The sequence below is a fragment of the Elephas maximus genome, chromosome 16 (assembly GCF_024166365.1).
Source record: "Elephas maximus indicus isolate mEleMax1 chromosome 16, mEleMax1 primary haplotype, whole genome shotgun sequence".
In the NCBI taxonomy this organism is placed as follows: domain Eukaryota; kingdom Metazoa; phylum Chordata; class Mammalia; order Proboscidea; family Elephantidae; genus Elephas; species Elephas maximus.
Genome location: NC_064834.1, coordinates 6195201 through 6209928, shown reverse-complemented (window position 1 = coordinate 6209928; position 14728 = coordinate 6195201). Strand labels below are relative to the sequence as shown.

Here is a 14728-nt window from a genome sequence, read left to right as displayed (position 1 = left end):
ATTAATTTTTTACAATTCAGGAGGCTGGAAGTCTGAATTCAGGGCACCGGCTCTAAGGGAAACCTTTCTCTGTTGGCTTGGGGAAAGATGCTTGTCTGTTTCAGCTTCTGTAGTCCCAGTGTTCCTTTGTTCCTTGGCGATCTTCAGGTGACATCTGTCTCCCGCATTTGTGCTGCTGCTTATCACTCAGAAGTAATTAGGTTTAGGACACACCCTACACTGACATGGCCTCATTAAAATGGCAAAGAAAACCTTATTCCCAGATGGGGTTACATTCACAGATATAGGGGTTAGAATTCCAACACATATTTTGGGGGACACGGTTCAATCCATAACATGTGGTAAACCTTCTCCTGAGTGGATGGGGTCTCAGACAAACCAGGCGGTCCCCGTACTGCTAACTGGTTCCTCCCGCCTTCGTTTGGTGCCAGATGTAGAGGTCAGTCCCTTCTCACTACAGACCTTCATACCTTCCTGCTGAGTTATCAAGCTTCCAACACAGGGCCACCCTGATTCTTTAAGAGAGAGTCACTAAAGTTAACCTGCAAAATCCTGGATAGAAAGGCAACTCGAAAACTTTAAAAAAGAAAGCTTGGAGAAGAGACTGGCTCTACGTGATTAAAAAATAGCTTATAGAGTTGCATGTAAAACGGCATCTGGCTGAGAGTTTCGGGGAGAGCCTTACCTCTCTTTCTATCAAAATATCTATGAAGAAAGAGAAAGAAAGTTCTGGTAAGAATGACAGATTTTCGTTGAATGTGTTCTGTGTCAGGTATTTTACCGCCAGCTGCTGTGGCGTCCCCTCTGACCCCTGGTGACCCCATGCGTGTCAGAGTAGGACCCAGCTCCGTAGGGCCTTCACTGGGTGATGTTTCAGAAGCAGATCACCAGGCCTTTCTTTCGAGGCACCTTCGGGTGGACTCCAACCTCCAACTTTTTGGTTAGCAGCAGAGCGTACTAACTATTTGCACCACCCAGGGACTCATCACTAACCAAGATCGCATTGAGGAAATCGCTAGAGAAATCGCCAACTACTTAAAAATAAGACCAAAACTTTGGTAGGAACATACAATCATTCTCTGACCAATTTTTCTCTCAAATACCATGTCCACATAGTTACTGTTTCAGCAGCTCTGTTTTATCTTGAATTATATAAGAAACTATTTTAATTTGTTTGCTTTACATTAAAAAAAGGGTTAATTACAGCAATCTTTCACTATGCCTCAAGGGAGTAGGGCTGTTTCCAGAAGGCGTTCCGGTGTAATAGCCCCACAGCAATCCTGGAGCCTTTGGGAAGCCCACAAGGTGGATCTTTAGGGCTTCTGTCCAGGGCCTTTGTTTTGTAAACTATTTCTGGATCAGTGCACCTACTCTTTGTAATTCATCACGTAGTTCCAGAACCTCTTTGCTAACTTGCCCTGACTTCAGGAAAAGCACTCTATCTTGCAATATCTCCATCAAGCCACCAGCATGGTTCTCAAAATTGCCTTTTAAAATGGCCCGATGAGGCTGGCATTACTTTTGGATTAATAGTAAAGTAAGAGGAGCCCAGAGGATCATGGTGGATGATGGTCTTCTTTCTAGGTTCCCCAGACAGGGGTAGGGTGTGATGGTCGGATACCTGGTGGGAAAACATTTCTTCCTGGGCCGTGGGCATTTTAACATCTCTGCACCCCACATTTTTATACGTTGGGCTGTTCTTTGAACATTACCTGCATATTTTACCTCCATGCAAATGTTCTTCTCAAACCCACCAGTCTCAGTCTTGAATGGCCCAACTCTTAGTTCCACCTCCTCCAAGAGCTTTTCCGGATCTCGCCACTCCTCCTTCTTAGATGCTCTTCATTTTTGTCTACGTCCCAGGCTGCCTTGTATTTTTCGTCTGCTTTCTCATTGGACTGACAGCTTTTATAAGGAAGGCAATGTTCTTTTCCGTCTCTGATACCTTCAGTCGGGGTTGTATGGACGTAAAAGGAGCTTCACAGGTCCTTGAACAAAAAGAAAGGGACATCTGTGACTTTCTCCTCCATGTAGCTGAGACTTTCTCTGTCCCATCCATAAGTGGAGAGTGGTCCGCCATCTGTGGAGTGATCTCTGGACTTTGCAAAATTAAAAGTGAAGAGAGCCTTGTTAAGAGAAGAAGGGGAGAAGGACCAGCTTCTAATTTCCTTTGCCAAACTCCATGGCAGTGCTTCTTTTTTGAATTGCTCAGACTTGCTAAAAGCGAAATTTCCCTAATCTTGGCCAGATTAGAGCATTTCTGGGAAGTTGTTGCCCACTGACTTGGCAACAATGCTGTTACAAAATAATTGTCCAAGACACTTTTTTTCTCTTGCTCTAGTTATTTAAAAAGCCCAGGATTACATGATTTTAAAATAATCAAGATCTGCTAGGTACTACTGAAGCTCTGAGAGCGCACAGCGTGAGCCTCAGGTGTCTGCGAAATGATCCACATAGCCTGGTGTTTGGCAGATGAAATGATTGCCACTAGTTAATTACATGATGGAAATGTCAGAAAGATAGGAAGTTGTTAGCAGCCAGGGTGAAGATTTCTGCAAAGGAATCAAAGAGCCAACTTTTATGTGTCTGGTTAGTGACTGTTGGTGAGAACACAGAAGTACTATTGTGGGAGAATTGACCTTAAGAAAAAAAAAGTAAAATTGATTAGGCTACACCAAAAGAAAACTAGTTGCTGTCCAGCCCATTCCAACTCATGGTAATCCCGAAGTGTGTCAGGTAGAACTGTGCTCCATAGGGTTTTCACTGATTTTTCAAATAGATCACCAGGCCTGTCTTCTGAGTTGCCTCTGGGTGCATTTGAACCACGAATCTTTTGGTTAGCATTGGAGCTTGTTAACTCTTTGCACCACCCAGGGACTCCTAAATCCTAAGAGGCTCCAGTAAATTCCTTAAAGACACAATCGTAACTCTTTGGCCCTGCTCACCCTAACCCCTCAGTGGGGAGTGTGTGAGGCTCATCAGAAAAGCACGGAGAGACACCTCCATGGGCGTTGCACCCCTAACCCTCTTCTCCGTGCTCAGATGCCTGCTACAAAATAGAAAAGGCTGTGTACGCTGGATGAGGAAAGACATCCTGACCACATCTTTCTGTTTGAGGCGCCAAGAGATCACTTCCTTGAATCACACATGTTGCTTGGTTGACCAGACAAGAACTGGTTCAAGTGTGATATCTGAGTCTATCCTTCCTGGCTGAGACTGGCAGTGTAAGGGCAGATGTCGTTTGGAAGAGATTCTGACTCCTATCCTTGCCAGCCGCTGGGTAAGATAACCTAACTACCCTTCCTTCATCGGAGTCTCACAATGCAGAGGCAAAGGGAGGGGCTGAGAACCACGAGGCTGGAGATCAGCACAGGGCTGCGGCCTTCTGCAGGTGGAGGGGAGGGAAGGCAGAGGGTGCCATCAAGGAAAGCATCCTTGGTGTGACCCAGTCCAGGTCCCAGCAGGCTCTTGAAGGGCAGCTGGCCCTCTGCTGCCCAGACCGCTTGCCAAGTCCCCACGCTTCTGTGTGCCCTTCCCTTCTTGTGGAGCATCTGCCTCACAGCAGATGTTTACACAAGCTTTACGCTGTTCTGAGACACTAAAGTTTAATTGCTCAACACTTAATGTCCTTCTGTGGTAACACTTTGCATTTGTAGAGGGTGCAGTGCTTCCCATTCCTGAGCCCAGGCAGAGAGTGAAGAGGAGCTGTTTTCCCCTAGCTCTGGGGGAAGCAGCAGACGTTTCTATCATACAGCCGTGGTGAACCAAGCACTATAAGTACTTACGGAACAATTGCCAGGATCCAACACTGCGCGGGCTACTGTTTGTTTTTTAAATGGAGGACAGAGAAATGGGAGACTTAAGAGCAAAAAGAAGGCAAGGTGTTGGGGTATGCTGGCCCTGCCTCGCTTCCCACCTCTGGAGGAGAGGGCACTGCAGCTCTGAGTCGCAGCAGTGAGGCCCAGTGCTCATGTGACCGGGGTACATGTCCTAGGCCCAAGTGCCCTGAGGAAGGACCCACACCACTCTGTCTCTCAGGCTGACTTTCCTTTCTTACAATTGCCAAACTAAAAAACACAACAAAACAAAATACCAACCAATTGCCCTTGAGTTGATTCCAACTCATAGCAACCCCATGTGGTACAGAGTGAGGACTACTCCGTAGGGTTTTCTTGGTGACAACTTAAAAAAAAATTTATTTATTTATTTTTTAATTGTGCTTTGAGTGAAAGTTTACAATTCAAGTCAGTTTCTCATACAAAAACTTATTCACACATTGTTGTGACCATAGTTGCACTCTATACAATGTGCCAGCATACTCCTCTTCTCCACCCTGTATTTCCCATGTCCATTCAACCAGCTCCTGCACCCCTCTGCCTTCTCATCTCACCTCTAGACAGGAGCTGTTCACGTAGCCTCATGTGTCTACTTGAGCTAAGAAGCACATTCCTTTCCAGTATCATTTTATGTCTTATAGTCCAGTCCAATCTTTGTCTGAAGAGCTGGCTTCAGGACTGCTTTTAGTTTTGGGCAAACAGAGAGTCTGGAGTCCATGACCTCTGGGGTCCCTCCAGTCTCAGTCAGACCATTAAGTCTGGTCTTTTTACGAGAATTTGATCTCTGCATCCCACTGTTCTCCTGCTCCATCAGGGATTCTCTGTTGTGTTCCCTGTCAGGGTGGTCATTTGTGGTAGCTGGGCATCATCTAGTTCTTCCGGTTTCAGGCTGATGAAGTCTCCGGCTTATGTGGCCCTTTCTGTCTCTTGGGCTTATATTTTCCTTGTGTCTTTCGTGTTCTTCATTTTCCTTTGCTCCAGGTGGGTTGAGACAATTGATGCATCTTAGATTGCCACTTGCTAGCTTTTAAGACTCCAGACTCTTGGTGGTACTCTTTATGGAAGCAGATTGCCAGGCATTTAGGCCTTCTGCAGAGCCACTGGGTGGGTGTGAATCACCAACCTTTTAGTTCGTAGTTGAACGCAAACCCCTTGCGCCACCCAGGGACCCTCTCACAACCGTGAGCCCATCTTCTGTCTCCCATCTCTGCAACAAAAAGAAAGCTGTGCATTGACTCCTCCTTTATTTTGGAAATGTTTATTTTGGGAGTAAAATGGAGAGGACTGGGAACTGACCAAATGTGGGATGGAAAGTTCTAGAGAAAGCCAGTCATCCCCGAGGTCCAAACTGGAGTCTCCTCTTTGTAGTGAGGAGCTGGGGTCAGCATGTGCTGAGTCCAAGGTCACATGTTGCTTTCCATCCTGCTCTGAACAGGCTGGTGTGAGCATTGGTACAATAGGATTTCTCAGGCTGTTTTCAATGGTGTGTAATTGGTGCTTGAAAGCATATTACATTTAGGAAGCAGAAGTCCTGGTTCTAGGTCCAGCCCAAATACTTGTGTGACCTTGGGTGGGTCACTTCATATTTGTGAGCCCTCTCTTTAAAATGTGAAGAGTCTTGTCTGGAGCTGTACCCGAAGTACCAAGAGCTTGGTGTCCTACACATCCAGCACTGCTAGTGAGACTTTCTTACCTAAGTTCTCAGATGATGCTTGTCACATTCAGAGACAGAACTAACGACCTGAGGTGATATGCGAGAACCTGATGGAGGCAGAGGGTGGGGAAGGGCCTGGTGGAAATATAGAGATGGGTAAGGGCTATAGGCCCTGGGCCCCCAGGCTGGTAGGCATTGAAGTCCTGGGAACAGAGGATACAGAGATGCTATAGTCAACTTTCACTTTGTCCATCTCACCTTTGTTCACTGAGCAAAGTTCAGGGCTGGGCACCTTGGGGCTCTCTGCCCATCAAGCAGGGGAGCTGAGATGGGCATTGAGGCCAAATTTGAGTTTGCAGCCGGAATGGCCCATGCACGTGTGAGTGGCCTATCATTTACCTTTGGGAAGTGTTTGTCCCAAGGAGGGAGCTCTTTCACCTTTGTGAGAGGAATTGAGATGCAGAGCGGGACAAAGCCTCCTCACTGCCTAGTTGTCTCTTCAAGCCCTCTTGACCCGAGCAGTGCCCCAGGAGCTCTCTGGCACTGACAAGACTGGCTGTTGTCAGCCCAAGAGCACAGATCAGGAGCGGGGCTGGGATTCTACTCTTTTCTGAGCATCTTCTCTCTAGATTAGAGAAAAATCTTGCAAAATAGAGCAAAGGCCAGATGACCTCTGTTTGTTGTTGTTGGATGCTGTTGAGTGGATTTTGACTCATAACGACCCCACGTGACAGGAGAAGTGCCCCATAGGATTTTCTTGGCTGTAATCTTTACCAAAACAGATTGCCAAGCCCTTTTCTCATAGAGCAACAGCAGAGCGCTTAACGAATGCACCATGAGGGCCCCTTGACGATCTCTGTACCGTTGTTAGGTGCCGTTGAGTCAATTCCGACTCACAGTGACCTTATGTACAACAGAATGAAACACTGCCCTGTCCCATGCCATCCTCACAATAATTGTTATGCTTGAGCCTATTTTTGCAGCCACTGTGTCAATCCATCTCGTTGAGGACCTTCCTCTTTTTCCCTGACACTACTCTACCAAGCATGATGTCCTTCTCCAGGGACTGATCCCTCCTGATAACATGTCCAAAGTATGTGAGACAAAGCCTCACCATCCTCCCTTCTAAGGAACATTCTGGCTGTACTTCTTACAAGACAGATTTATTTGTTCTTCTGGCAGTCCGTGATATATTCAGTATTCTTCACCAACACCATAATTCAAAGGCATCAATTCTTCGGTCTACCTTATTTATTGTCCAGCTTTCCCATGCATATAAGGCAATTGAAAACATCATGGCTTGGGTCAGGCGCACCTTAGTCATTAAAGTGACATCTTTGCTTTTTAACACTTCAAAGAGATCTTTTGCGGACTTGCCCAATGCAATTCGTTGTTTGATTTCTTGACTGCTGCTTCCATGGGCGTTGATTGTAGATTCAAGTAAAGTGAAATTCTTTACAACTTCAATATTTTCTCCATTTATCGTGATATTGCTTATTGGTCGAGTTGTGAGGACTTTTGTTTTCTTTATGTTGAAGTGTAATACATACTGAAGGCTGTTGTCTTTGATCTTCATCAGTAAGTGCTTCAAGTTCTCTTCACTTTCAGCAAGCAAAGTTGTGTCATCCTGCATAATGCAGGTTGTTAATGAGTCTTCCTCCAATCCTGATGCCCCGTTCTTCTTCATATAGTTCAGCTTTTCAGAGTATTTGCTCGGCATACAGAATGAATAGGTATGGTGAAAGGGTACAACCCTGACGCATGCCTTTCCTGACTTTAAACCACGCAGTATCCCCTTGTTCTGTTCGAACGACTGCCTCTTGGTCAAAGTACAGGTTCCTCATGAGCACAGTTGAGTGCTCTGGAATTCCTATTCTTAGACGATATCTATAAGGCCTCTAAAATGGCAGGTATTTTTTATACGTATTAGCTTAGACTCCCTTATCTATTGTACCACGCAGGCAGGCATTTTCTCTTCTCTTTCTTTCTCTCTCTCTCTTTCTTTTCTCTTTTCTCTCTTTCTTTCTTAAGTCTCTAATAGCACCTAGTACAATATCATGCACAATAACATTGACTAATGGATTTTTTTTTTACCTTATTTTTGATGAAAATTATTGGCCCATGAAAGCATCAGTTTAGGTTTTGAAAAATGTATCAGATCTTTTATATATTATTTGATACGTATACAATAATATATGTAACATATAAAAACGAACACTGATAAACATGATACATAATTTGAGACACTATCTTTATGTTCTTCTCAGATTCCACCTCTTGTCTTCCATTCATAAAATCCTGGCTTTTTTGTATATTATACCTTTCTTTCTTTGGAAGCACAGTTTTTTAATGTATGTATTTATCCCCAGACAATATGTCATTCAGATTCTGCAGTTGTTGGCTTTGTTTGGAAGCTGCATGTTACAATGGTCAACAGGTGATAGCTTTGGCATCAAATTGATTGTGTCGGGATCTTGGATGAAACATTTACTAGCTATGTAACCTTGAACCCATCACTTTCTCTCTGAACATCAGTGTCCTTATCTCTAAATGGGGATAACTCTATCCACCTCATCTCCCTCATTGGATTGCTTCAAAGGTTTAATAGAATAAGAAACGTTAAGGACCTTGTACATTCCTGATGCGTGACCAATACTCAAAAATGTTAATTCTGCTCCCTTCTGAGGAAAAGGGCCCCTGCTGCCCAGATGTCCCTAGAAATTTCTATGAAGTCCATTCATCCTTCACCCCTGGCATCTACGTCAAGCCACCAGGCCTTAAAACAACAGAGAAGGAGGAACACGTTGGGTAAGCAAGAGCCTCAAACTTCATTTTTAGCCCTTAATCTGTCCACAGAGAAAAGAAAAATGAGCTGGGCAATGGACAGTGGGTGCCATTACCAGGTCATTAATTAGCTCCTTGCTGGGCTGTGGCAGGAAATCGTCCATCATTCCCAGAGCCAATGGAGAACTGTAGAGGCTTCTGAGTGTCTGCCCTCATTCGGTGCCAGAGCTTCCCTCCCCCGGGGCCTTATCACGAAAACTGACAGGGATGCTGGACTTCCCTGTGACCTCCTGAGTGCCAGAGCCCTGAACTTGGATGAGGCCAGTCCAGAGGCTTCCGGGGCTAGAAAGTCAGGCCAAAAACCCCAGAAGATAAATAAGACTTCTGGAAGACGATGAGAAGATGAATGCATTGTTTGCTTTAAGCACGGACATGAGGTTCCAGAAAAATCCACTTAGGCTGCCAAAGTCAGCCTTTTGGAATCCATGCAGACTCTCACCAGGGCTTCCACAAGTGCGATCAGTGCTCAGGGTTTATGTAAGATATCTCACAGCAACCTGGGAAAACAGGATTATTGAACTCAGTGCACAGATGAGGACCCCAGAGACCAGAAAGCAAAAATGATTATCCAAATTCACACATCTAGTAACAGGCTAATTTGGATTTCAAACTGACATTTGTCTGCTTCTGAAGCTCAGGCGTGCTCTATGACACCATCCCGTGTCACTCAGCCCAGTGACAGGTCACCACAAACAGGATGGCCACTGGTTGATAGTGTTTGAATCACTGATTGTGCACTGCCTTTTTAGTGCCATTGGCCACTTAGTGCTGAATGGAGTCTGCATCCTTGGTCTTTTTGCTTTAGAAGGTCATTCTCTCTGGTTACAACCATTACAGACCGGTTAAAGTTGATGACTTGAAGAACTTATTGATGAAGACCTTCAGTATCGATTATACCTGAATGTGAAGACAACTGACCCAGAAAACAACATCATGGTAAATGGAGAAGAAATTGAAGTTGTCAATGATTTTCTGCTACTTGGATCAACAATCAACGTCCACCAAAACAACAGTTAAGAAATCAAATGATGCATTGCATTAGACACATCTGCTGCAATAGGCCTCTTTAAAGTTTGAGAAGCAAAGATGTCACTTTGATGACTGGTGTGCCTGACCAAGCCATGTTTTTTTTTTTTTTTTCCGATCACATTATATGTGTGTGAAAGTTGAATAATGAAAAAGGAAGACAGAAGAATTGATGCACTTGAACTGTGGTGTTGGCAAAGAATATTGAATATACTGTAGACTGCCAAAAAAACAAAAAACGTATCTTAGAAGAAATATAACCGGAATGTTTCTTAGAAGTGAGGATGGCAGGACACATATTAATGATTATGAAGATGTCACAGTACCAGGCAATGTTTTGTTCTGTTACATATAAGGTTACCATGAGTCCGAGCCTATTCAATGACAACTAAACCAACAATAGCAACAAGGTTTATGGGCAATGTCATATTTGTTGTTAAACATTTTATACACGCCAAGAAGACAGAGAGACAGTCTCAACCCAATTCATGAAGGTAGAAGTCTTTAGGGGAAAGAACATGGGTGAGAGTCTGAAAAGAGAGGGAGAAGGAACAGTAAAAGATGGTGTCTATATTAAGTCCCCCATTTAAGTTGATAAGTACAAGCCGTAATACGTCAAGAATATGAGCAGAAAACATGGCTTTGAGCCCTCAAGACTTGCCTGGAAGTAAAAGAGACCCATAACTTATAACTGGGTAGTTGGTGGATGGGTTTTTGTCCTGATGAGAGCAGACCACTCAAACTGCAGCATTTGGGGGGGGGGTGGGGTGGTGGTGGAGGAAGGTGGTATGGTGACAGAGGCTACAGCTGAGATGTCACAACAGTGGGTCACCCTGCTAGACCAAAGGTTGGAGGGAGGGACTCTTGGTTTTGCCAATTCATTGTGCTTGGGATGTGGACTCATCAACAGTATTTAGGAGATATCTTAAATAGTCCTTAAGTTTAAACTTATTGTCACAGTACTGTACACAATACTTGTTCTCTGATAAACTAAAGAATATATTAAATGTCAGTGGAGAGTAAATATTTAGATTAGGGAAACTGAAGGTAAACATTCAGCTACAGTTTTTTTTTTTTTTTATTTCACTTATACCTCCTCCCAATCCCTGCTTTGATTCCCTCCCACTGAATTTTTATTTTTTATTATTATTTTATTTTTATTTTTTATTAAACTTTAGATGAAGGTTTACGGAACAAACTAGTTTCTCATCAAACAGTTAGTGCACACATTGTTGCATGACATTGGTTAACACCTCCCTGACATGTCAACACTCTCCCTTCTCAACCCTGGGTTCCCTATTACCAGCTTTCCTGTTCCCTCCTGCCTTCCAGTCCCTGCCCCAGGGCTGTTGTGCCCCTTTAGTCTTGTTTTGTTCCATGGGCCTGTTCAATCTTTGGCTGAAGGGCGAACCTCAGGAGCGGCCTCATTACTGAGCTGAAAGGGTGTCCCGGGGGTCATACTCTCAGGGTTTCTCCAGTCTCTCTCAAGCCAGCAAGTCTGGTCTTTCTTTTTGAGTTAGAATTTTGTTCTACATTTTTCTCCAGCTCTGTCTGGGACCCTCTATTCTGATGCCTGTCAGAGCAGTCAGTGGTGATAGCCAGGCACCATCTAGTCGTACTGGATTCAGTCTGGTGGAGGCCGTGGTAGGTGTGGTCCATTAGTCCTTTGGACTAATCTTTCCTTTATGTCTTTAGTTTTCTTCATTCTTCCTTGCTCACAAAGGGTTGAGACCAGTGGAGTATCCTAGATGGCCGCTGACAGGCTTTTAAGACCCCACTGAATTTTTAAAAAGCAAATTCCAGATATACCATGTCATTCATAAATGCTTTACTATATATCTCTAGTAATTGGTCAACAAGGACATCATGTTTAGTATAGTAGGGGGCCAAGGAAAATGAGGGAAACCCTCAGTGAGATGGATTGACAAAACAGCCACAGAAACGGGCTCAATATACCAAAGATCGTGAAGATGGTACAGGACCAGACAATGTTTCAATCTGCTATGTATAAGGTTGCCATGAGTTGGAGCTCGTTTGACAGCAACTAACTACAACAACAATATGTATCTCTAAGAGAAAAGGACTGTGTTAAAAACAATCATTTTACTGTTATCACAACTATAAATATGAAACAGAATTTCTTTTTAAAATTTTTAATTATTTTTTATTGTGGTAAAAATATACACACCAATTCAACAATTTCTACATGTAAAATTCAGCAACATTGATTACATTCTTTATATTGTGCAACCATTATCACTGTCCTTTTCCAAATTATTCCAGCACCACTAACATAAACTTAATGTCCCCTGAGAAAAACTTCCCCTTTTCCCCCCTCTCCTGCCCCTGGTAACCACTAAAAATATTTGGTTTCTATATTTGCTTATCTCATGTAAGTGAAATCACACAGTATTTGTCCTTTTGTGACTGACTTATTTCACTTAACTTGATGTTTTTGAGGTTTATCCATGTTGTTGTAGCATGCTTCAGGACTTTCATTTCTCTTTACAGGTGAGTGATATTTCATTGTACCTACATATCACATTTTTTTATCCATTCATCTATTGGCAGACATTTAGGTTGTTTCCACCTTTAGGCTATTGTGAAAAGTACTGCAATGAACATTGGTGTAGAGGTTCTGTTTGTGGTCCTGCTTTTAATTCTTTTGGGTATATGCCTAGGACGGAGATGTTGTTGTTGAGTGCCGTTGAGTCAGTTCTGACTCACAGTGACCCTGTACACAACAGAACGAAACACTGCTTGGTCCTGCACCACCCTCATGATTGTTGTTATGCTTGAGCCCATTGTTGCAGCCACTGTGTCAATCCATTTCATTGAGGGTCTTCCTCTTTTTTGCTGACTTTCTACTGAGGACTGAGATAGCTGGGCCATATGGTAGTTGCTTGCAAAACAGAATTTCTTAATATTACCTTATGTCCAGTCAGTGTTTAAACTTTCCTGATTGTTTTCACAGTTGATTAAAAAGAAAAAAAAGTAATAAAACAATGTGGACAACCAATAGTTCCTGCTCTCTCTCTCTTTTTTTTATTGTACATTAGGTGAAAGCTTACTGCTCAAGTTAGTTTCTCATACAGAAATTTATATACACACTGTTATGTGACCCTAACTGCTATCCCTATAACTTGACAGCACACTCTCCCTTTCCACCCTGGATTTCCTTTCTGCCTTCTCATCTTGAGTCCAGACAGGAGCTGCCCATTTAGTCTCGTGTATCTTACTTGAACTAAGAAGCACACTTTTCACGAGTATCATTTTATATCTTATAGTCCAGTCTAATCTTTGAAGAGTTGGCTTCGAGCATGGTTTCAGTTTTGGGCCAACAGAGAGACCGGGCCATGTCTTCTGGGATTCTTCTAGTCTCAGTCAGACCATTAAGTCTGGTTTTTTTTTACTGGAATTTGAGTTCTGCATCCCACTTTTCTCCTGCTCTGTCAGGGACTCTCTGTTGTGTTACTTGTCAGGACAGTCATTGATGGTAGCCAGGCATCATCTAGTTCTTCTCATCTCATGCTGATGGAGTCTCCGGTTTATGTGTCCCTTTTTGTCTCTTGGGCTAGTATTTTCCTTGTGTCTCTGGTGTTCTTCATTCTTCTTTGCTCCAGGTGGGTTAGGACCAATCGATGCACCTTAGGTGGCTGCTCGCTAGCTTTTAAGACCCCAGACTCCACTTACCAAAGTGGGATCCCTTTCTGTTATCTAGTTTCTCTTCTGGTGTTTGTGCATTGTTATTAATGTTTTATATACTGTTTATGCCATGTATTAGTGCTCCTAGCATTGTCCTTATTTTTTCTTCCATGATTTTTTTTTTTTTTTAGTGTATCATTTTAGATTTTATATTTACGTCTTTGATCCATTTTGAGTGAGTTTTTGTGCCTGGTGTGAGGTATGGGTCTTGTTTCATTTTTATTGCAGATGGATATCCAGTTATGTCAGCACTGTTCATTAAAGAGACTGTCTTTTCTCCGTTTAATGGACTTTGGGCTTTTATCAAACATCAGCTGCTCATAGGTGGATGAATTTAAGTCTGGATTCTCAATTCTGGTCCATTAGGCAGTGGGTTTTTAAGTTTATGTATCTGTTGTTATACCAGTACCAGGCTGTTTTGACTACCGTGGTGGTATAATAGGTTCTAAAATCAGGTAGTGTGAGGCCTCCCACTTTGTTCTTCTTCTTCAGTAATGCTTTACTTAGCCAGGGCTCTTCACTTTCCTGATGAAGCTGGTGATTTGTTTCTCCATCCCATTTAAAAAGGTCATTGGAATTTGGATTGGAATTGCATTGTATCTGTAGATCGCTTTAGGTAGAAATGACATTTTCACAATGTTGAGTCTTCCTATCCATGAGCAAGGTATGTTTTTCCATTTGTGTAGGTCTCTTTTGGTTTCTTGGAGTAGCGTCTTGTAGTTTTCCTTGTACAGGTCTTTTACGTCTCTGGTTAGATTTATCCCTAAGTATTTTATCTTCTTGGGTGCTATTGTAAATGGTATTGGTTTGGTGATTTCCTCTTGGAAGTTCTCTTTGTTAGTGTAGAGGAATCCAACTGATTTTTGTATGTTTATCTTGTATCCTGATACTTTGCTGATATTCGTTTCAGTAGTTTTCTTGTGAATTCTTGGGGGTTTCTGTATATGAGATCATATAATCTGCAAATAGGGATACTTTTACTTCTTTGTTACCAATTTGGATGTCATTAATTTTTCTTGCTTAATTGCTCTGACTGGGACCTCGAGCACAATGTTGAATAAGAGTGGTGATAAAGGGCATACTTATTTGGGTCCTGTTCTCAGGGGGAATGCTTTCAGACTCTCTCTGTTTAGGATGATGTCGGCTTTGTATAAATGCCCTTTGTTATGTTGAATAATTCCCTTTCTGTTCCTATTTTGCTGTGAGTTTTTATTGTGAATGGATGTTTGACTTTGTCAAATGCCTTTTGTGCATCAATTCATAAGATCATGTGGTTCTTGTCTTTTGTTTTATTTGTGAGATGGATTACATTGATTGTTTTTCTAACGTTGAACCGTCCTTGCATACATGACATGCATCCCACTTGATCATGGTGAATTATTTTTTTGATATGTTGTTGAATTCTATTGGCTAGAATTTTGTTGAGGATTTTTGCATCCAAGCTCACGAGGGATATAGGTCTGTAATTTTCTTTTTTTGTGGTATCTTTACCTGGTTTTGGTATCAAGGTATGCTGGCTTCATAGAATGAGTTTTGGAGTATTCCATCCTTTTCTATGCTCTGAAATACCTTTAGTAGTAGTGGTATTAACTCTCCTCTCAAAGTTTGGTAGAATTCTCCAGTGAAGTTGTCAGGGCCAGGGCTTTTTTTGGTTGAAAGTTTT

The 14728-nt window shown here is 42.7% G+C and overlaps 1 long non-coding RNA gene across 3 annotated transcripts in view; it reads left to right on the top strand.

Moving 5' to 3' along the window:
* LOC126059197 (uncharacterized) overlaps nucleotides 1-14728 on the top strand; it is a 309811-nt gene that overhangs the window by 173798 nt on the left and 121285 nt on the right. The gene's annotated exons all lie outside the window — the stretch shown is intronic.